Source organism: Chanodichthys erythropterus, chromosome 13 (assembly GCF_024489055.1).
Source record: "Chanodichthys erythropterus isolate Z2021 chromosome 13, ASM2448905v1, whole genome shotgun sequence".
NCBI lineage: Eukaryota > Metazoa > Chordata > Actinopteri > Cypriniformes > Xenocyprididae > Chanodichthys > Chanodichthys erythropterus.
In genome coordinates this window covers 35,187,006-35,210,756 of record NC_090233.1, presented here as the reverse complement: position 1 = coordinate 35,210,756, position 23,751 = coordinate 35,187,006, and the positions used below count along the sequence as shown (strand labels likewise).

At 36.7% G+C, this 23,751-nt stretch overlaps 1 protein-coding gene across 4 annotated transcripts in view; it reads left to right on the top strand.

Annotated features, from left to right (window-relative positions):
- The first annotated feature begins 3,584 nt into the window (after positions 1-3,584).
- The window catches only part of npas2 (neuronal PAS domain protein 2), a 73,696-nt gene continuing 53,529 nt past the window's right edge, over positions 3,585-23,751 (top strand). The window contains exon 1 of one of the 4 annotated variants that reach the window (XM_067405633.1): positions 3,585-3,806. The gene's annotated coding sequence lies outside the window, so the exon portion shown is untranslated. Of the gene's footprint in view, positions 3,807-3,866; positions 3,975-23,751 lie in introns of those variants that run through there. The other 3 variants (XM_067405629.1, XM_067405634.1, XM_067405631.1) reach the window with 3 other exon arrangements.

Sequence of the window (23,751 nt, the reverse complement as noted above, 5' to 3'; positions counted from 1 at the left end):
GCTAGAGTAAAAACCTGTTAATTGGCAAACTGTAAACTAATATTGGCACACTTGTGACACACATTATTATATGTGTGTGTGTGTGTATATATATATATATATACACACAAACCTGATTCCAAAAAAGTTGGGACACATTGTGAATAAAAACAGAATGCAATGATGTGGAAGTTTCAAATTTCAATATTTTATTCAGAATACAATATAGATGACAAATAAAATGTTTAAACTGAGAAAATGTATTATTTTAAGGGAAAAATAAGTTTTTTTTTAAATTTCATAGCTTCAACAGATCTCAAAAAAGTTGGGACAAGGCCATGTTTACCACTGTGTGGCATCCCCTCTTCTTTTTATAACAGTCTGCAAACGTCTGGGGACTGAGGAGACAAGTTGCTCAAGTTTAGGAATAGGAATGTTGTCCCATTCTTGTCTAATACAGGCTTCTGGTTGCTCAACTGTCTTAGGTCTTCTTTGTCGCATCTTCCTCTTTATGATGCGCCAAATGTTTTCTATGGGTGAAAGATCTGAACTGCAGGCTGGCCATTTCATTACCCGGATCCTCCTTCTACACAGCCATGATGTGGTAAATGCTGCAGTATGTGGTCTGGCATTGTCATGTTGGAAAATGCAAGGTCTTCCCTGAAAGAGACGACGTCTGGATGGGAGCATATGTTGTTCTAGAACTTGGATATACCTTTCAGCATTGATGGTGCCTTTCCAGATGTGTAAGCTGCTCATGCCACACGCACTCATGCAACCCCATAACATCAGAGATGCAGGCTTCTGAACTGAGCACTGATAACAACTTGGCTTGTCATTGTCCTCTTTAGTCCGGATGACATGGCATCCCAGTTTTCCAAAAAGAACTTCAAATTTTGATTCGTCTGACCACAGAACAGTTTTCCACTTTTCCACAGTCCATTTTAAATGAGCCTTGGTCCAGAGAAAACGCCTGCCCTCCTGGATCATGTTTAGATATGGCTTCTTTTTTGACCTATAAAGTTTAGCCGGCAACGGCAAATGGCATGGTGGATTGTGTTCACTGGCAATGTTTTCTGGAAGTATTCCTGAGCCCATGTTGTGATTTCCATTACAGTAGCATTCCTGTATGTGATGCAGTGCCGTCTAAGGGCCCGAATATCATGGGCATCCAGTATGGTTTTCTGGCCTTGACCCTTACGCACGAAGATTGTTCCAGATTCTCTGAATCTTTGGATGATATTATGCACTGTAGATGATGATAACTTCAAACTCTTTGCCATTTTTCTCTGAGAAACTTCTTTCCGATATTGCTCCACTATTTTCGCCGTAGCATTGGGGGAATCCTCTGCCCATCTTGACTTCTGAGAGACACTGCCACTATGAGAGGCTCTTTTTATGCCCAATCATGTTGCCAATTGACCTAATAAGTTGCATATTGGTCCTCCAGCTGTTCCTTATATGTACATTTAAGTTTTCCGGCTTTTTATTGCTACCTGTCTCAACATTTTTAGAATGTGTAGCTCTCATGAAATCCAAAATGAGCCAATATTTGGCATGACATTTCAAAATGTCTCACTTTCAACATTTGATATGTTATCTATATTCTATTGTGAAGTTTATGAGATTTGTAAATTATTGCATTCCTTATTTATTCACAATTTGCACAGTGTCCCAACTTTTTTGGAATCGGTTTTGTATGATTCCAAAAAAGTTGGGACACTGTGCAAATTGTGAATAAATAAGGAATGCAATAATTTACAAATCTAATATATATATATATATATATATATATATATATATATATATATATATATATATACACATATACATATATATATATAACTAAAATGTATACAAATATTATATAACAGTATTACAATTTTACATCTAAAATTACTATAAAATAGTAATAAAATGTTTTATGGGTAGGGTCATAAAAAGTATGAATTACCGCAATTATTAATAATTACAGAGAAACTAAATGTAGTAGCCCATATTAAATAAGGCAATTTATGTAGGATTAATAATTTATGGGGAAATGTGAATTCTCAGAATTGATTATATTTAGTTGGATTATATATTTTTTGTACATTAGTTGTTCTGTGTTTATGTGGGTAACACTGATCTGTCCTTGTTAATGAGGTGATGAATTATGAATTTCATTAAGTCATTATGTGTCATTTTCCCCTTTCATTATTATCAATTTAAATGAACAGCTTACTGTAAAAAGTCCAATCCGGTTTAACATTTACTTACATTTTACAATTAGGATAGCCTACCTTTATTTAATGACATTTTAAGTTCTGGCAACCACATCTGCTAGTTTTCTATTTAATTCACTCCTTAAATATTTCGAATTATAACTAATTGCTTGTGTGTGTCCAGATTAGTGGGGCATTTACAGGCAGCAGCACAACAGTGACTCAGCGGTGTGATTTCTGCCTCTGGTCCACAGCTGACTGTGCTCTGCCGCTGAGCGCTTCATTGACAAGCACCACTGAGCGAAGCGGCGGCTGATGGCAATCACTGTCTGACATGACCTAGATACAGACCACAGCAGCACGATCCAATTAAGCACCCGCCCGCCCGCTGATGTCTGTACAGTTTGAAAGAAATCTCTCCACTTCGAAGAATAGTGTTTCTCTGTGTATACGAACGCAAACAACTGTGAAAAGGATTTATTTAAGCAAAACGAATATGGGTCAGCGTATGAATTATGCAATGGCTTTCTGGCTGTCGAGTTTTCTCAAAGTTCTATGAGAAAAGAAATTGGGACGCAATCTGCCTGTTTTGTTATATGTAATAATAAACTGCTGAATAATTACATTAGGCTATTTAAACATTGCTGACGTAGGCTACCAGTTAAGGGGTCGCGCTCGCAAAGGGCGTGAGTGGCGTACTGTTTCCATGGTTACCTCCTCAGACAAACTGGACTTGTTTGCTGGGATCTTTTTGGAGAGGGGTGAAAATACACGCTCTGACTAACTTGTAAAAATACATTTTATCGACGCTGAAACGTTTGATACACTGTATGCTATATATATATATATATATGACAAAATACAACGCACCCTAACCCCATAATTCAAAACCTTACTAGCTAGGCTACATGCGCGCGTAAACTCACTGGTCCAAATGGGGGTTACGGGTGACGCAATATTTCAAGTCATTCAGCGTAAGCAACAGCGTAAACCAAAAAAATCTGGCAGAATACACTTTATGAAACAATAGTCGTTACATAACATAACTGACTACAGGACTCCCACGTCATATTAGAAACCGCAACTCTGTTTTTTTTTTAAGCATCGTTCACTCTAATGTGTGGTATTTGTAATATTCGACTAAATCTGGCTTTCATCCGATCTGTAACTCAGGCTCCCCCTTTATTTCCACACGAAGAACTTGCCTCGGAGACACAGCCTCCTTAATTCTCCGCCGATGACATTCTCTGGCCGCCGCTCGAGAAATGAGAAAGAGAGAGACCGGGCGGGCGGCTGGCGAGCACGCGCTGCGGGTCTGCGGGTCTGCGCGCTCCCCTCCGCCGACTCTGGCGAATCCGGTCCGGTCACGCCCCTTCGCTCCTTTTAAGGTGTGACGACGGCTGATGACGTAAAGCGTGAGGTGTGTGCGTTGGAAAATGAACATCAGTGAATGAAAAAAGCGCTCTGGAAGTCACTCATTGCCCACAGAAACGGTGCCGGTTATGTAACTCTATTTCATGTGTACGGCAAGGAAGGCTAAAACCACTCTCGGTGTGTCTCGTCGCTGGAGATTCCTAGCAACTTTTCGGTTGAAGTCGGGTTCTCATTGCTGCTTCTGATTAGGTGAGTACAGCTGGTTGTTGCTTGGTTTAGTTTGTGAAATTAGAGCACACAAGAAGTGTGTCATTGTGTTAAAGGCGCCCGGTGCAAGCGCCCATAACGGGCTTACATGGTGCTACGGAGCGTTCAGTTAAAGTTGCAACAGATAGAAGTGTTTCATTAGCGAGAACTGTAAGTACATTTGTCTTTCTAGTAATACATTCCTTTGATTTTTCTCCCTCTCTCTCTCTCTCTCTCTCTCTCTCTCTCTCTCTCTCTCTCTCTCTCTCTCTCTGTGATGTAGTAATTTTGTTTCATAATTGATTAGGACAGGCTCTGGACTTTGTATCTGTACATTTGAAAGGACATATATTCCAATAATGAAGTTTGATACTGCGATATCTCTATGTGTCAGATGGAGGGCAGATTATGCCCTCCTTGAGTCTGCATATACATATTCATTCATTGACCGAGGTGACGTCTCTCTCTGTGTTTTTAATGGAGGTCAAGAGGAACAGCAGGCTAAAATCTTGTCTAGTCCGTTTTCTTTTACAGCCGCGTATGGACTGAAGTCATATAAAGCTTTGTTTAAACGATGCTGATAAGCCAATTGAAAGTTTGAACGTAATAACCCTCAAAATAAAAGCACTTATGAAAAGATTGCAAGTTATGTAACACATGACTTGAGAATCATGAGCCGGTGGCAGTGACGTCATGCCCTGGATTTCGTTGAGAGGAATAAAAAGTTCACTGCTGACGATGTGTCCGCTGTAACTCGTTCAGTTTTTTTTTTTTTTTTTTTAAATGCCTTTTAATCTCTTTATTTGCTCATTTCATGTGTTGTTAATTTGTTCTAGAAAGTTAACAAATAGACATACGTTATAAATTATTTTGAAATATTGATGACTTGTTGGATTGTGTTATGAAAGCTTTACTGTCTGTAGTTTGATACGTCGAGAGTTTTATATATAGGCTACATCGCGCGCAGCAGCCTCTCCGTGACGCGCATGAGCCACAGATGTCTATGCTTGGCAGAGCACGAGAGCAGCTGTCAGTCCTCATTGTAATTGTTTTAATTTTTTGTTCTGTGGTTGCCTGAGTGAAACTCATGCGACAAGTCATCAAAATAAACCATGAACAAATGGGTTTATTTTGTTGTACTTTGTTTATGTTTGATAATGTGTGGGAGTAAAGGAAGGCAGGGTTCAACACTTGAACAGCTGTTGCATTGAAAATCGTCCTAATGTTTCTAATCAGTAGAGCTTAGCCTTCTCCTCAGCATTGGAAAACAATGTAAGGCTCAAAAAGAGTTTTTTAGGCTGTTTTGTTATAGATAGAAGCTTCTTTTTTTTACCCCCACCGTTCATCTGGTCCCTGTTGAAGCTAAACAGAGTTGAGTCTGGTCAGTATGGGAGATTTATGGGGAAACTAAAGCTGCTGCAGAAACGGGTATTAGTGAGGCCAGTAGATGGTGCTCACCCTGCACTCTATGTGAGTCCTAATTCCCTAATTTAGTGATTATGACACTATTATGTAAAAAGGCAAAATTCGTCAGATGAGATGAAATGAGATGAATAAAGTTCTGATTTTCTGTGGTCACAATTTCCTGGCAGTTTCTTGAAAAAGAGAAGGGGTGTAAACCTGGTATGCTGACCAGATCTGCCCATTGGCTGCCTAACCATTTCTATAGTCCTCTCCACTGATAGCTGGTGTATGCTCTTGCACCCCATGGCTGCTGTCGCATCATCCAGGGATGTATTTCCCAAAGCCAACTATGGTTGCAACAGAGTTCAATGGAACTTGCAACCATAGTTGGCTAATAGTGCTTTTGGGAAACACACCCCTGATGCTGCACACTGCTGCTGATTGCTCTGTAAAGTGATTTGGGAGTGAAAAGTGCTATAAATGAACAGAACAGAACAGTGGAGGAGGAAATATGGTCACATGGGGTGAATTCAAACCAGTCTGTCCTTCTGCACAGAGCACTAGTTGACCAATTATGTGTCTATTTCATTATCCAAGAGCTTTTTTTGGAACCAGGTGACCGCATGAAACAAGCATGTCTATGCTTTAGGCAACACTTATAATAGATTCAGATCTCCCTTGAACAAGAGTATCAGATCTATGATCAGATGTCCAATTAGATTAAAACCTGTGCAGCTGGTTTCAAAGTTCTGAACTTTCACTTTTTCACTTTCATATTTCCCCCCTCAATAATTTCTCTGAATCATAATGGTCCTATTTACCAGATTGTTCCATCTCTTTACTGTCTATCAAGCCTAAAAAGAGCAAGAGATACTGTATGTTTCACTTAAAGTCAGCATGAAATTCCCTATTGCCATGTATATCCGAGTGAAATGGCTTTTTGAACAAGAAAAGATGTAGAAGTTGATTTTGTACATCAGGAATTGATTTGAATTGTGTATTTGATCTGTCTGTAGCAAGAGACTGTGAGATAGGAGATTGAAAGAGAAAGAGCAATTAATTAGACATCATGTTAGTACTGATCATCAACCAGTGGTCACTATGAAGTGATATGCTAATTTATCTTCAAACATTTTGTAACTTTGCTGTGACGTATATTGTATTAGACTGTTGTGTTGATACATTTATTATTGGTCAAGAAAAGAATAGTTGTTTTAGTGCGCTATTTGAGGGAACAGCCATTTATAGTGGTGTCCTAAACATAGTGGGCATTATCAAGTGCTCTCCTTCAATCCCATAATGCACCTCACTAATGAGTGTAGAAATAACCACTCACTGCGTGCATCAAATGAATTTTGCATGGTGCTTCCAGAGCACTCATTGTCCAAATTCGCTCACTTGTTTTCATTCACTAATTTAGTGGACATTTATTATTAGTGGAGTAATTTAGGGAATTGTGAAGGAGAGTATAAGGGGCAATTTCTAATAAAGCCTCTGTGTGGTTCTCTTTTTTTTTTTTCTTTTTCCAAAACTACTAATTGTTAGTATTTTCTGGCTCTTGATTGGTTCAACTTGAGGTTACCATTCACTGATTAGGCCATTGTTACCTCATCAGAATAATACTGGTGTATTTTGGATGGCTTCAGTATTTTGTAATATAGCTCGCTTTATCTCTTTTCTGTTATATGAATGTGGTTCACTCGTTTTCTTTGTTCAGTCTTACAGTCTATACATGTTGTGCTGTGTGGGCAGTTAGATGTGCTCTGTTCTGTGCTAAATATTTCTGAATAAAGGTTCTCATTAGAATAAAACGTCGCACAGTGAATCACAAATAGATCAGAAATGAAAACCTCAGCGGAAACTTGGTGTGGTGGGTGCTGAGGGCATATGACAGGTACACCACTTCCGGTGTGAGTGTGTTAGGTAACAGATGACACAGTGGCCACTGCTGGGCTGTTACGGAGCTTTCGCACTGGGAAAACTGGGTTACTGGGGCACGGCCTAGAAGCTTCGCCCTAGCACGCAGGCAAGCAGATCATTGTGACTCGGCAGGCAGAAATGGCAGTGTGCCGCTGCTGCTGTGCCTGAGCACGTTAAGAGACGCGCTGGCCCTTTAAGAGCTCTCGGAGCAGTGGTGAATGTTCAAATCCTGTGTCAGATCTACAGCTGTGAGAGCAGAGCATGAAGCTAAAAAACTGAGTAGACAGAAAAATTAAAAAGTCTCTGCAAGATAGCCAGAGAATGGGTACAATGAAAGGGAGAGAGAAAAAAAATGATAGGGAAAACACTTGTATAAATGCAGATATGAGATGGAAGACTCAAGCTTGTATAAAACATAATCAAAGCCTAAAACTTTAGTTGTGGCTTGTTTTAAACTATGGTCAAGATTTAGATTAAAGGGGTTTGGCTGACAAAAGAGTTTAGGAATTCTGCTGTATAGTTTAAATTGTAGAGTATTACACCAGCAACACCAAAGTTTGATTTTCAGGAAATATATTAATTATAAAATGTCTTGAACACAGTGTATATCACTTTGGCAAGTGTGTATTCACTATTAATGGGAATTTAAATGACAACGATCTCAATTTTCCCCCTAGTGGCAGGCAGTTGTAAAGAACTTTCAGTTTGTTTGTGAAGCCTCCCTGTGTCTGTACAAGGTGGATTAGTTAGACTGTAAACTTATAAAACTGTACCCTGTAAACAGATTGTAAAAGTTATTTTTTTTATGCCCTGATGACTCAGTGTTGCTCAAAGACATAAGGTGAAGTGAGAGTGCTGTGAAGGCTTTTGATCTGAGGTTACAGAGTGTAAGATTGTTGGTTATGAACAACATTCAGTAAAACTGAATGTGGCTTCGGGTTCAAGTCTGTGCTTCATTAAATATAGAGCTGATTTACCCAAGATGCCTTCAAAGGAGCTACCAAAGATGAGCATAACTGATCATATATGCAGACTGATATCTAAAAGTGTTTTTATTTTTTTTCTTCTCACTAACATTCGAATATTAAAATTGAATAAAACGGCAACAATAAAAAATAACTAGCTAGGTTAGCTAATTACCTTAGTCCATATGTCAGTTCATATTGCTGTTAACACTTTCCCCGACAAGCAGATGCGATGAGATCTGTTTTCCTGTTTTTGTTCACTATCTTGAACATTATATGTTATGTTGGTTTTTTTAGTAATAGAAAAATAGCAGTAAAGAATTAGAAGCATAGGTATAAAATATATAGTTTCCCACCAATGTATGTTTGTTGAATTCATGCCCACTGTCTCTCTGTGCCCTGAGGTTGCTCAAGTGGTTATATAAGTTTGACAGATGATTTCAGTGTGAATGATTTCTGCTCAAGGTTGTGAAACATAGTTTGAGGGCAGTACTGTTCTTGGATGGATTTTGTTGTTGTTCAAGGGATTTTACTACTGTCTTCTGAAAGACGTAAATGTGACCACAACACCGCAAAGCACGGAACTCTTTCATTTCTTTTATTGCTTATTACTATATTTTACTCAAATATTCTTTCTTACCCCTTTTAATCCAAAGAAATGTGTTCCTTTTACCTTCTCGTCCCTTCTTCGTTCGTTTCTTCAGTGCTCTGTCCTTCCCTTTACTCTAATCAGTTAGTCAAGCTAATCAATTCCTCCATTCATGCTTCAGTTAGAAACCCTTTGAGGCATCACTTACATTTCCTCTCTTTCTTTGATCTCACTCTCATTTACATCCTCTAACTCACTCATTCCTATTAGTAGTACATGCTAACCTTTGTCAAGAGGCAGGCATGAGGCTCTGAGCATGCCAGATTTTTGTGCTGTTGTGAGGAAAATATCTGCTGAATACTGCAGAATTAAACAGGGTAAAATGAGAATACTACACTGATATTGTTAGCAAACAAAAATGAAAATGATGTCATTAATGACTCACCCTCATGTCGTTCCAAACCCGTAAGACCTCCGTTCATCTTCGGAACACAGTTTAAGATATTTTAGATTTAGTCCGAGAGCTTTCTGTCCCTCCATTGAAAGTGTTCGGTACACTGTCCATGTCCAGAAAGGTAATAAAACATCATCAAAGTAGTTCATGTGACATCAGTGGGTTAGTTAGAATTATTTGAAGCATCGAAAATAAATTTTGGTCCAAAAATAACAAAAACTACGACTTTATTCAGCATTGTATTCTCTTCCGGATTCCTTTCCATTGAATTGATTCTATTTGAATTGATTCCATTGAATCCTTTCATCTGTCGGCGTTGGTAATGCACTTTTACGTCGTTGTTTTTTGGCGATTAGGACATCCGGCGTGACATGCACACTTACGCACCATTTTAAAAAATATAGCAATACCAAAATACAAACAATGTAGAATAGCTTGAATATAGCGTGCGTCTCCCTCAGACTGTAAACGAAGCTCGGGCGCACCGGATAACATGGCAGCAGCGTCTTACATCAGCAGCATCACTGCGGAGTCGTGAACCCGGATTGACAACAGACCCGGAAGAGAATATAATGCTGAATAAAATCATAGTTTTTGTTATTTTTGGAACAAAATGTATTTTCGATGCTTCAAAACTTCTAACTAACCCACTGATACCACATGGACTACTTTGATGTTTTTAGTACCTTTCTGGACATGGACAGACAGTGCACCGTACATACATTTTCATTGGAGGGACAGAAAGCTCTCGGACTAAATCTAAAATATCTTAAACTTTGTTCCGAAGATGAACGGAGGTCTTACGGGTTTGGAACAACATGAGGGTGAGTCATTAATGACATAATTTTCATTTTTGGGTGAACTAACACTTTAATAACATATTTACGTCTGAAACGTTTTTATAAAGTGTCCGATACACACATACATTTAATATCTGAATTGTTCCATTTAGTGATTGCTTGTAGTTTGCCATGTAGCTTCTGTAAACAGCCTTTTTGGGGCTTTACCAACTAAATGACGCAAAGGCTGACTGAGAGTTTGATAAGAAATGATGAAATCTACAGTAGTTTAAGCCTGTGGCATTCTCTTCATTTTCAAAGAAAGAGCAAAGCAGCCTTAAACAGCATTCAGATTTGCAGAGTTTCCTAGGGGATATTTTATTCGATAAAATCTGTTTGTTTAGAGTACCCTGCACATCATCAGACACAGACAACACACAGACAGCACAGATTAATTTCAGGTATGATGACTAGGGATGTCCCAATCAAGTTTTTTTTTTTTTTTTGTGCTCCCGATCTGATCCGAGTCCTTGAATATTGAACATTTGCTGATACTGAGTCCAGATCCGATACATGTATATTTCTAGTGCTTAGTACACACTTAAAGTATATTAAAGTTATTAAAATTAATCCAGTACAGGGATGTACAGAGAGTTTCTCAGGGGAAGGGGCTCAAATGTAAAATCATTATTTCAAGTTAACAATTAAGTTAAAACGAACAGCATTTAAATAGAAATCTTTTGTAACATTATAAATTTGTTTACTGTCGCTTTTGAGCAATTTAATGCATTCTTGCTGAATAAAAGTATTAATTAAGATAAATCTTACTGACCCCAATCTTTTGAATGGTAGTATACACTCCTTACAATTATGATTTCCAGTTAAAATGGCTAAATGGGGCACCGTTGGGTGATTGGAATATACCCTTAGTCTAAAACTCTTATTTTGAAGGTAGTCATTGCTATACTTAGACATTATCGTCTCTCTCTATTAGCGTAATAAACGAGACATGAAGGTTAAAAGCTGTTGCTGAATCTACTTTGAAAAAGCTGATTTACACAACCACCTCCAGCCATGATTATAAATTCTCTGATGAGAAACAAGCTCATTGATAAAGTGCTCTGATGCAAGGCCAGAATCATGCTCAGAATACCTCTGTTGTGCCTCATTTGTTTTAGTATGCTTGTGTGTTTGACCCACATTTGTTATTTACAGTGATCATATCAAAGTGCAAAGCCACAGCAGGATGTGTCACGGATTTGGGATTAGGACACTACTACCATCATCAGCCACGTTAATATTTTGCATTACTCTCTTACTGTTGGACATGCATGCTTTTCTGTTCGCTGACAATGTGAAGTTTCAGTAAAAAAACATGGGTGGTTATTTATCCAGATCTGCTTGCTTGTGTATTGTTTAACTTTTATCAACATTCATCACTGGAATCATGGCCTGAATTACTGCCAACTCATTCAAAACGTGACTTCATGTTGCTTTACTATGTTTAAATGTCAATTTAGTGTATATTGCTTATGTATGCTTGCACTGGCCAGAGTTTGTAGCTCTGCCCAATGTCAGTGTCGCAGGGAAAAAGGTGACGCACTCAATGGAAACATATTGTGATTATCATGTGAGAATTGCCTCCAGCATTTTATTTAGCCATGAGTGGCATGTGCCAGAGAACTCTCTGGAAAGTCATTCAAGGTTTAAAGGATTCAAGGAACATTTGCAAAAGTCACTGGCAACTCATGCAAGACTTTAAGCAAACCATAAACGCAGATTATGGCAAAATTTCAAATGTACTAGATTCAAGTCGAAGAGTTTGTATAATATATTGTAATGCAGTTATGCAGAAACAGTTGGGATTATTTAATTCTGTCTGAAGCTGTAGAATTTGCCTGTCATTTTCTACGTAGAGAGATTTACAGTAATAATGAAATGATGAAATCACTGTTTCTCGCACAAAGCTGTCATATGGCTTTAGAAGAGCTGGGATATAGTGAATAAGTCATATGAACTACTAAAACACTTTTCAAAAGTGTGGGTTCAGTAAGATTTATTTTGTTTTTGAAAGAAAACAATCATCATTCTGGTCTTCAGAGTCACATGATTCTTCAGAAATCATTCATATATTCTGAATTGGTGCTCAAGAAACTATTCTTATTACTATCAATATTGCTGCTTTATAATTAGTTGAAATATTTTTCATTATACTTTTTCATTTGGTAGATGGAAAGTTTGGTCACACTTTAGTTTAGGGTCCAATTCTCGCTTTTAATTAAATATTAACTACAACTTTTGCCTCAAACTAATTACCACTTATTAATAGTTAGTAAGGTAGTTGTTAAATTTAGGTATTGGGTAGGATTAAGGGTTGTATAGAAAATGCAGAATAAGGCATTAATATGTGCTTTATAAGTACTAATAAACAGCCAATATCTTGTAATATGCATGCTAATAAGCAACTAGTTAATAGTGAGAATTGGTTGTTCCCTATATTACGGTGTAAACGCAGTTAAATAGAACAGCATTTATTTGAAATATATCTTTTGTAACAGCATAAATGTCTTTACTGTTACTTTTGATCAATTTAATGCGCTCTTTACGAATAAAAGTGTTAATTTAACTGACCCCACACTTTTGAACACTAGTTTATGGTTCTTTTTTTGTCCTTGACTATTTATTTCTTTGTATGTAAAAGAGCAGTGTAAACATTCTAACACCTCTTTTTGTGTTTGATGGAGAAAACCATGCCATACAAGTTTGTGGGGAGTAAATGATGACAAAAAAACAAATCCAGAGATTCCCAGTCAGAGCACTTTGGGGATGTGAGCGTCTGTAGATGGTGTCGGGCAGATAAGTCTCTGAGTACGGATTTCTGTCTGGCCGTAGAAGGTCTCGCGGGGCAGGAGCAGCTGTACTGTAGCTTCATGAGTACGTTCAGTGAGTGGAAGTATGCTGCACATGACCGTAGAGAGAATGTCTGGTATTCATGTGGCTCTCTGTAACCTTCTAATGGTGACATACGCAATGTTCAGTGCATGATTATATAACTGCTTGTACAGACGTCATTCTCTGCTCAAATGCCTCTCTACACCCATCCCTGCTCCTTTCTAGGTATACGCTCTTTCTGTTTCTCTTTCCCTCTAGGTCTGTTTCTCATACCCCCCCACCTCCCACCCCCCTTTTCCCTAGCCTATACGTTTTTCTGTATTTTATGTAATTTGCCTATGGGTGCACGATTAAGGTGCATATTCATTTTCCCTCTCCTCTTTTTGTTCGTCTCCCTTCTTTAGATACAAGTGTGTCTGTGTGTTTATCTATTTGCATGTGTGGGTTTGTTTGAGCTTGTTTCCTCAGATACTTGGTAAACCTTGATATAAAATGTGAAATCTTCAGAGTGATGCAGTGTGAGGCCAGATGGAGGCACAAAGGAAGCCTTAAGGGGGTCATATCAGGAGGAATCAAATGTTCATTGATGTTTTGAGATAGAATAGGTTTATGTGATTTATCTAAGTTCCTTCTCAGACCAAAAGGATGGTTTACTGAAATTAAACCTGAAAAAAATGTTGTAGAGACAGGGTGGATATGTCATGAAAAACTAAAAAAAAAGAAAAAAGAATTTATTTAAGAGAATTCTAAGTGGATAAATATAATATTAAAATATTATCAATTTAAGCAGACTGATCTCCAGCTGTGATTAAGTGCTGTATCGCAGTACACTTATTAAAGCACTTACTGCAGAGGATTGAAAATGTTTATGTGTGAGAGATATATATATATCTATATCTAATATATATATATATATATATATATATAATAAAAATAATAAATATATATAATATTTATATATGTATATATGTGTGTGTGTGTGTGTGTGTGTCCATGCACCAAAGCGTATTTCAGGTTAAGACCTCTTTTAATCCATGCATTTTCATCTTTTGGGCTTGAGTGGGGTCTTGTTCCTGTGTAAGCATGAGTGTTTATTTATCCAGGTTTCTAGGTTAGTCCTATTCTTACCACTGCTTAGAACATAAGAGTCTGTTCAGGTTAAAACTATTCCTGTCCATGCTGGGCTTAATTCCATTACAGTTCATCTGTTTGGTGGGGTGCTGGTTGTGTAGCATTGGGCTATTTTTGTTAAATTTTATGGCTGACTCATGAAAATTCTGCACCATCACAATTGTGTCCTTAAGCAAAACATTGTGTGAAAACTATTGTGTTTTCATGTGCATTAAGTGAATGCAGTACTGCCAATTAATTTAAAATATAATAAATGCATGTATAATTCTTATAAAAAATATTATTTTATGTTGGTCTTTGTCAGTTAAATAAAACTAGCTAACACTGCTATGCAGGATTTTTTTCTGTTATATTTTTAAGTTGCACTTTCTATATAAATGTATTTTCAAAAGTTTGGGTTCTGTAAGATTTCTTAATATAATATATATATATTTCTATTTTAATATATTTTACAATATTTTAAAATATTATTATAAAATCAATAACAAAAAATATATATATTTATTATTATTTATTTTTAGAATGTTCATCAGTCATTACTTCAGTTTTCAGAGTCACATGATCCTTCAGAAATCATTCTAATATGCTGATTTGGTGCTCAAAAAATTTCTTAGGATTATCAGTGTTGAAAACGGTTGTATTGCTTAATTGTGTGTAAACCATGATGCATTTCTTTTTTCAGGATTCTTGAACAGAAGTTAAAGAATAGAAGTCTTTACTGTTAATTTCTTTCAATAAACAAAAACAAACTTTGAAAGGTAGTCTACATCTTATTTAAAATGTTAATATGTGGTGTAGTTTATCTCATGCTGTATCAGTATTTAAGCAGTGAACAAGGCTTTTAATCCAATCATTTTTAACACCAAATGAAGAGTGAAATTTTAATAATAATAATAATAATAATAATAATTTTTATTTATATAGTGCCTTCCCAGAGCTCAAGGATGCTTTACAGTGTACAATTAACAAGGAAAAGATAATATGAGTAGACAATGATGAGAAACAATTATGGACAGGGAAGTGTATAGAAAAATAGAGTCAAGCATAAAAATACAAAACAGGTCTTAAGAGGCATAACATAACATTCAGAGAAATATTAGTAATAATGCAGAGCAATCAGTTAATCAAATTATGAGGTATAACATTCAGAAAACAGGTGAGTTTTGAGTAATGATTTAAATTCAGAGATATTATTAACACAACAGAGTGAGCGGGGGAGAGAATTTGAGTTTGGGTGCGACAGTACTGAATGATCTGCCCCCCCATTGAAGAGAGGCGATGCCGAGGGACAACGAGAAGGCCAGAATCAGAGGAACTTAGTGAGTGAGTTGGAGTGTAGGGGACGAGCATATTACAAAGATAAGGGGGAGCCAAGCCATGCAGAGATTTAAAAGTGAGCAGGAGAATTTTGAATTTAATATGGTAGGCAGCTGGGAGCCAGTGGAGATCATACAAAATTGGGGTGATGTGAGCAGAACGCTTGGTATGGGTGAGTATTCTAGCAGCAGAGTTTTTGTGATTTATAACAATGCAAAACACATTTATTATGTCTGCAAAATTGCATTTATTTACTGTTAACAGCTTTTATTGTTTGATAACCTGTCTTCACATCATACGCTATCATTAATTATCATGTGATGTCACGAAAATGGGAATAAATGTATAAATATATAATAAATGTATAAATGTATATATAATATAAAGTTTTGGAGTAATAACTATGGAAGCTTGTTTCCGCCGTTTAATAAAAAAACAAAAAACAAAATCAGACTCACAATTCTGAGTTATGAAGTCAAAATTGCATGATATAAACTTGCAATTGTGTGTTAATGAATCTACAGATATGCTATTTACAAGTGTACATTTTATGATGTAATGTACGGATTACAATTTTAGATGTTATGTATGTACAGTTATTGTAGACAATGTGTAGTTCTGTTCCTGTGGCTACTGTTCTGGTGCTCTGTGCTCTGTAGTGCTGGCCAGAGGGTTCAAACAGTTCAAAGAGAGAGTGGGCTGGGTGTGTGAGGTCCAAAACTTCTTATTTGTGAAATTTACTATAGCAATTACTGAGTGAAAGCTGTTTTAAGGTGAACCCTACAGCATTTTTCCCCCAATGAATGATGTGTACATTTTACTTTGACTGCATCTCTTGACAGGTAAAGGCCAGTTGTAGAGAGGCTGAAATGAGGCTGAGAAACAAAACATTGATTTGAGCATGTAGCTTCTGGCATAAGATGCATGATGGTAATGGAGGAGGTACAAACAGGCATGGAGAGGATAGGGCAGCAAGAGTGGACATCCAGGACATGAAATGACCAGGTTGGTACCACGACCGGGTTCTCAGGGTGATAACTGAAACCAAGACCCAAAAAAGAGCACCTGCAATACAAGAACCATCCATGTCATCAGACCAATGGAGAAGCCACAGCTAAAAGACAGGCAGCTGAAGGTGGATCTTATGAGGCAGATCATATTTCCAAACAGAGACCTCTCATAGGCCTATCATTGTCTTGGAAACATCAGAGCAAGTGGTCATGGTAGAATTGACATCCTTGGGTCAAAATCAAATCAAGCAAACCAATGAAAGGACGAGAGACAGATGTTCTGAGCATGTAGGCCTACTTGTGAACTCATGTTCAGGTTGTAAGAAGGCACAGAAAACAGTATTTTTTTTTTTTTTTTGAAGGAGTTATAGTTCTGGGGCCGTATTCACAAAACATCTTAAGGCTAAAAGTGGCTCCTAACTTGCCGATTTAGGAGAAACTCTTAAAAATAATGGGCGTGTCAGTCCTAAATTTAGGAGTCCTACATTTTTGCTCTAAGAGTATTTCACAAAAGCATTTTAGCACTAAAACTAGCTCCTAAATCTGTGAAACGTTAGGAGTAGTCAAGAGGACACCTAAGTCACTAAGACCAAATCACAAACTGACTCCTCCCCCATCAGCCAATCACTGTGTGTATTCTCCATAGCAACAAGGTTAACCCTGCCCTTACTCTTAGCTTAAGACTTCAGTCTGTTCCTTAGTAAAAGGTTGTCTCAGCAGCTTTGTGAATAGGTTTTAAGAGAAAACTCTTAGCTAAGAACTTTTACTGCTATTTAGGAGATCTCTTAGTGGTAAGATAAAATGTTTTGTGAATACGGCCCCAGAAGAATAAAGGGCAACCAAACAGCCCTGTTTAATACTGTCCTGTAAGGGACCGCAACATGTGAAAGCAGTTACTAAAACACAAAATAGTGACTGATGTGGGAAAAGATTTTGTGGTCAGATAAGACACACCTTTCAGAGAACCTAATATAACTACCACCTCACAGAATGGCATACCACAGAGAATGATAGTATAGTGGCTGGTAAACTTGGAGTCTGAAAATACAGAAAGAAAAAAAAAATGGGTGATGCAAAATAAATGGAAATACAGGAGAACCTGATTCAGTTGGATAGAAAACTGAAGCTTAGTTAGTTTCAACTATGCTTTGAAAAATGTCAATCTGACACGGACAACCTGCTGCTAGCAGGATTTTTGTCTGCTGGACAATTTTTCTTGCCCTGACATTTAAACTGCCCTCTCCACACACTGTAAGAATACTAAATGTATTATTATTTTTTAAAATTATTTTATTCTTTACATATTGTTTTCCTTAACATTTTTCAAAGAAAACAACTTATCATTAGTTTTTAAAAAAAGTAAGAAATTGAAAACTCTGAATAGTTTATATAATAGTTATTTGCCATTTTAATAAGTATTTAAATGAATGGTGCTTTGAAATAAAAACATCATGGAGAGCAAAATAAAAGTAACCCTTACCAACTTTTACAGTTGTATTTCATGTTTTCATGCTATAGGCTTTATCTGTGTGTTAGGGCTTTGTGTGGATATAGCAATGCATTGTGGGAGATCTGACAGTTTGCTCTCCCAATCTGTGTTCACCCAGCTTGGGGTGTGGCTTCAGCGCTAGAGATTCAGATCTGGACTTCAGTTCAGTGGTTTGTTGAATTGGCTATTGACCTAATATTAGCTGGCATATATCCATTTTTCCAATATAACGTTTTCCAGCGTTTCTGTTTCCAAGCAGCCTTATGCAATTGTATGCCTGCACAAAAATTTAGAGGGGGATTTAAGTTTGTTGGTGTGGGTGTAATTTTTTTCAGTTTAAGACTGCACTGTGCAGCTCATTATTACCAATGATGTCATAGCTCATGACTCACTCTGACTGTATTGTCTTGTTTGTTTTCCTGTTTGCTAAAAGGCCAAGAACAGCCGTAGGCCCTCTGTGTCAGCTTACAGATATCCCAAAAAAATTAAGCGCATAAATAAACGTCACTTCGGCTATGCTGATGTGGGTTCAGTGATGTCATGCTGACGTTATAAATCATGTTCTCAATACAAGTCTTTGTTGCTGTTATGCAAAACTTAGATTATCCTATAGCCTGTGTGTATGTGTGTGTAATTTTGACTTTGTATGTGTTCCAGCATAAATAATCAGTTTTTCGCTCTTGTTGCATGCAGTTACAATCTTTCTCTCTGTGTCTGCATCTCCCTCTCTCTTTCTCATTGCATTTTGCAGTACTGTGGGGATTGTTTAAGTGGTTAATATTAATGAAATCTAATGAAAGTTTTGAATATACAAGTAAATTATTTATGCTATGTTGGTGCTCACAGGAGAGATTGATGGTTCTTTAATTATAGACTAATGAGAGGAGACCACAACAGTCATTACACTAAAAACATCAGAGCATTATAGCCAAAGGGCCTTTTAACTACAAGTTTGATAAATTAATGCAGCCTGCATCATATCAAATATTAAGATGGTTTGGTATGTTATTAAATGGACAATTAAAAAGCAGTGTTTTCTGCTTTTGAAAATGTTGAAAGATAAACTCATTCCTGAAAATGAGTCAAGCTGCAAATAATTCCATCAGTAGCTCATGAGCAGCCATAGTCAAGTAATCAACTCAGGTTACATTTCAAAATGTCCCTCTGACGAAATGCGTAATATGTTAAAATACAATGGTGTCTGTGTGTGTGTGTGTGTGTAGTGGGGTTCAAAAGACCATATGTGACCCTGGACCACAAAACCAGCCATAAGTCACATGGATATATTTGTAGCAATAGCAAACAATAGATTGTAGAAGGATATTAAGTAAAAATCATGTTCCATGAAAATATTATATAAACTTTTCTACTGTAAAAATATAAAAAATGTATTTTTGTAAGTGGCTATGCTAAGGACTTCATTTGGACAACATTAAAGGCAATTTTCTCAATATTTAGATTTTTTTTGCACCCTTAGATTCCAGATTTTAAGAAAATATTGTCCTATCCTAACAAACCATACATCAATGGAAAGCTTACTTATTCAGCTTTCAGATGATGTATAAATCTCAGTTTTAAAAAATTGACCCTTGACTGGTTTTGTGGTCCAGGGTCACATATTTAAAAACTACACTGTAAAAAATCGTTTTTGCAGGGGAAAAAAAAAACTGGCAGCTGTGGTTGTTAGAATGTAAACATATTTACAGAACAACCTGTACAATTTATGGTTTTTTACATTACAGTAATCCAACAACCCTTTTCTGCTGAATTAGCAATGCCATGTTGCTACTCAAATCTGTTTTGTGCTTTTAAGATTTACCCACATCCACCATAATAACACTGGTGGAGAGCCACTTGATGAATCAAAGCTCATCACAAATAGGGTGGTGCAAGGACGACGCATTTTTGTAGGCCAACCCAAAAGTTAGCATCACTCTGGTTCCCTTAACAAAAGCCATTTTTTCCATTGGCTTTTGGATTATTGCAGAAAATAAGGTCTGTGATTAACCAAAGCTTTTGTTCATCGTGATAATCTTTACAAATGAACAAAACTTGTATAAATTTTTAAGGGTAAATACAATCGGCTGTACAATTTACTGTAAATTTACACGAAATTTAAAGTATCTATTACCATTTTTCTCAGTATAGTACGGGAACTTACTGTTAACCATTTGACAGGTTTTTACTGTTGCATTTTTACAGTCTTTTACAGTTAAAATTACGATCATTTTTTACAGTGTTTTCCATTTAAATTCATTCAATCATTTAGGATTTTGAAATTTTTTAAATCAAAAATAACATAAATGAATTAGAAATATTTGAATCAAATAATACAATTTATGAAACTGATCATGTGAACTCCTTTACACAAAAGGTCTGGGGCTGTATTCACAAAACATTTTATCTTACCACTAAGAGTTCTCCTAAATAGCAGTAAAAGTTCTTAGCTAAGAGTTTTCTCTTAAAACCTATTCATAAAGCTGCTGAGACAACCTTTTACTAAGGAATAGACTGAAGTCTTAAGCGAAGTTTAAGGGCGGAGTTGACCTCGTTGCTATGGAGTGAACACACAGTGATTGGCTATGGGGGAGGAGTCAGTGATTTAATCATAGAAATAATGTAGAATGAGGTGTCATGTTTCCATATTCAAATAAAGGTTTTAAAATGTAGGCTAAGTGTCACTAATTAAACTAGTATATACAGTTAATTGTCTGCCTCTTGGATGTCTGCATCTCAAGAGAATGCAGAATTCAAGCAACACATTTTTTTTATAAACAAAGTTTATTTCTAATCAGCTCGAGAGGAGGTATATATACAACCTGCCTACAGTTACTTCGTCAGTTTTTTGCATCCCTCCGCCACCCCGTCCCTCACTCTCTTTTGGCGTCTCATCGTAGATTCAAATCTATAAATCAAAATGTATTGCATTTATGAAGAAAAGGTTCAGCACCCAGGCTCTATCCTCTATTGCCTCAATGGTGTACAGTGTCTTTGGGTGGACTGTTTGTGATTTGGTCTTAGTGACTTAGGAGTCCTCTTGACTACTCCTAACGTTTCACAGATTTAGGAGTTAGTTTTAGTGCTAAATGCTTTGTGAAATACTCTTAGAGCAAAAATTTAGGACTCCTAAAATTAGGATTGACACGCCCATTATTTTTAAGAGTTTCTCCTAAATCGGCAAGTTAGGAGCCACTTTTAGCCTTAAGATGTTTTGTGAATACTGCCCCAGATTTTCTTCCACTGAAGCACAAGATGCTCTTTGGATCATCTCAAATCATGCTGGAGAACATGACCAGGTTTTACACAAACTTGTTGATGCAGCTTAAGTTGTGCTAACTAAAAGGGGCTTGTACCAAATACATACCAAAAGACATTCTAAAAATTAATGTACATTTTATGAAAACTTTCAGATAAATTGTTATGCTGGTTATATAATTTATAATGAAGAATTTTGTATTAGAAAAATGCAGAATGGAATAATTTTCCCAGAATCTAAACACTGTATTTGTATGTGTTCTTGTTGGAATGAATGCATCAATTCACATTTATTTGTATAGCACTTTTCACAATACATATTGTTTCAAAGCAGCTTTACAGAAAACATGTCAACATTTATTACAATATAAAGTGATCTGTTATCAGAGGTGACTGTGTTCAAGTTATGTAATGTTATTTCAGAGATATAAATACATAAAAAAGCTAACAATCTATTAATTTAAATAATGTATTAGTAATGTATTGACAGTTGTCTCTTGAATCTGTTGTTGAATCCGTTGTTTCAATACATGTGTATATGTATATTTACATGTATACCTTTTACTTTTCAACTTGCATTTTGAAGTCATTACATAAACTTGCTTTTCAAGTTATTTCCATTATGCTGAAAATATTAATATGACTGGATGGTAAATAAAGGAATTTCTAGAAAAAATATCACTTTCATTTTCATTTTCTTCTTCTTCTTCTGAAGGCTTCCATATTAAAATACTTCATGTATTTAATATAGAATGAATTTTCGAGTAATATGAACAATATGGTTGATCATTGTGGTTTTGCTCCAGAATGAATAGACTTCACAGCAGAGAATCAACCTCTTACTAAACCCACCCTCCCATTTTCTCTCTCTCTCTCTCTCTCTGATGTTGCCTGTATAATTAAGTGATCACTGTTCTGTTTGATATAAAGTAGCTCACTGTTAAATTAAAAACAGGCCATTTTAATTATAGTCTCTCTTCCCTTAATTAGTTTGTGTTTTTCTCTCTTAACTCTGTATAATAGACCCCTTACTCTTACCCTCTCTTTTTCTTTCTGCCTCTCTTTATTCTCTTTTCCACACATAAGCACACAAACACTTATGAACGGACCCTTTTACTTGATCTAATGTGAGATGATTAGCTTTTTTTTCATTTAGCTGGGTCAGATCACATTAAGATAATTACAATTATAAAAGAACAATGTGGTTTTATTACAGCAGCACAGTAGTAATTGCAACACACAACGACACACAAGCATAAAGGACCGGAGCCCAGAACAGCCCATATGTTATGATGACAGTGCTCAGTGAATAAAAAGAAAGATGGATGGATGGATGGACTGAAGGATGGGGCTTTGGTATATGTGAATAGATGGAGAAAGAGAGAGCAGCAATTATCTCAGCTCAGAGAGTAAGATGGCCTCCTGTGAAATGATCATACTGTTTTGAGGTGTATTTCTGGCTGTGGGGTTTTAAATGTCTACAAGCCTTTCCTGTCCTCCGAGATTGAAGAAAACTGCTGCTTTACTCTAGCTGACCTACATAATCTTGTGTAAGGCTCAACAATAGAAGCAGCGAGGTTAAACTCATCCTTACTGACTGAATCCAGTGGGATTGATCACTATATCTAATGCTAATGCATATCGAAGGTTTAAAACTGGATGCACACTGTACGATTTATAATAGTCCTTTACAACTGTTGCTTGACTGAGACCGCTGTAAGCCATGTCACACTGTAGGATCTCAGTTGTCTTTAATGTCAGACTGTATGGCAGTCAAGACGCGTTAAAAACGGATGCAGTCAATACGACTTGTCTAGAGTTTTGCATCTGTAATGATTTATGGTCTCAAATAATATTATTATTTGGTATTAATATTAATATTGAGTTTTTGGTCACACATAACTTAAGGTGAGTGTGAAAGTGTCAGACTATTCCTCCCTATTACGGGACACCAGCCAAGGAATTTCACCTTGACAGTAAACAAACATGGAAGATTGTTGACTAAATTAGAAGAAGAGATTTATTTGCTGATATCAGATATGCAAAATCTAATGCAAATCATATACTGACAATATACACTAATGTCAAGGTCTCTGGAGAGGTTTGGTAAAGTGATATTTATGCTTGGTCTTGCTGAATCCGAGGGTGACGTCTCCATCTATTGAGCTGGCCAGCTTTGCAGTTGGAAGAAAGGAGTTGGAATCAGGTTCACAACCTTGAACACAATGTACTTGAACGTTGAACTCCTGAAGCACAGAGAAGGTCCTTTTCCTGGAACACACAGAAGAAGAAGCCTTGAAGACAGAAGTTCTGATGTGTGTGCAGATGATCCTTATTCTCTGGAAAACTCAAATGGAAGGATCTTGATTTTAAAGTCAGTGCAGATCTGAGCAGTCTGGAACACGGAGATCTGGAGGATCTCTGATGAGAGGATTTTGAAGTTGGTGCAGAAGATATTTTGAAGATGGGGGCTAAGCTTCTCGTCGTTGTCTCCATTGCAGTTTTCAAACTCCACAAATTTCTTGCAGAACTTCCTTGTTTCTCTCTTTAGAGCTTCAGAGTATTGAGCGAGCAACTCCGTAAAGTTTTTCCTATGCATAATTCACTTTCCAAACCAATTTCAGATTAACTTAGGCACTGTGCTGAAAACATAGTCCAAACGTCATTGGTTTATGCATTCATGTACAGTGCATCTGGAAAGTATTCACAGTGCTTCACTTTTTCCACTTTTTTTGTTATGTTA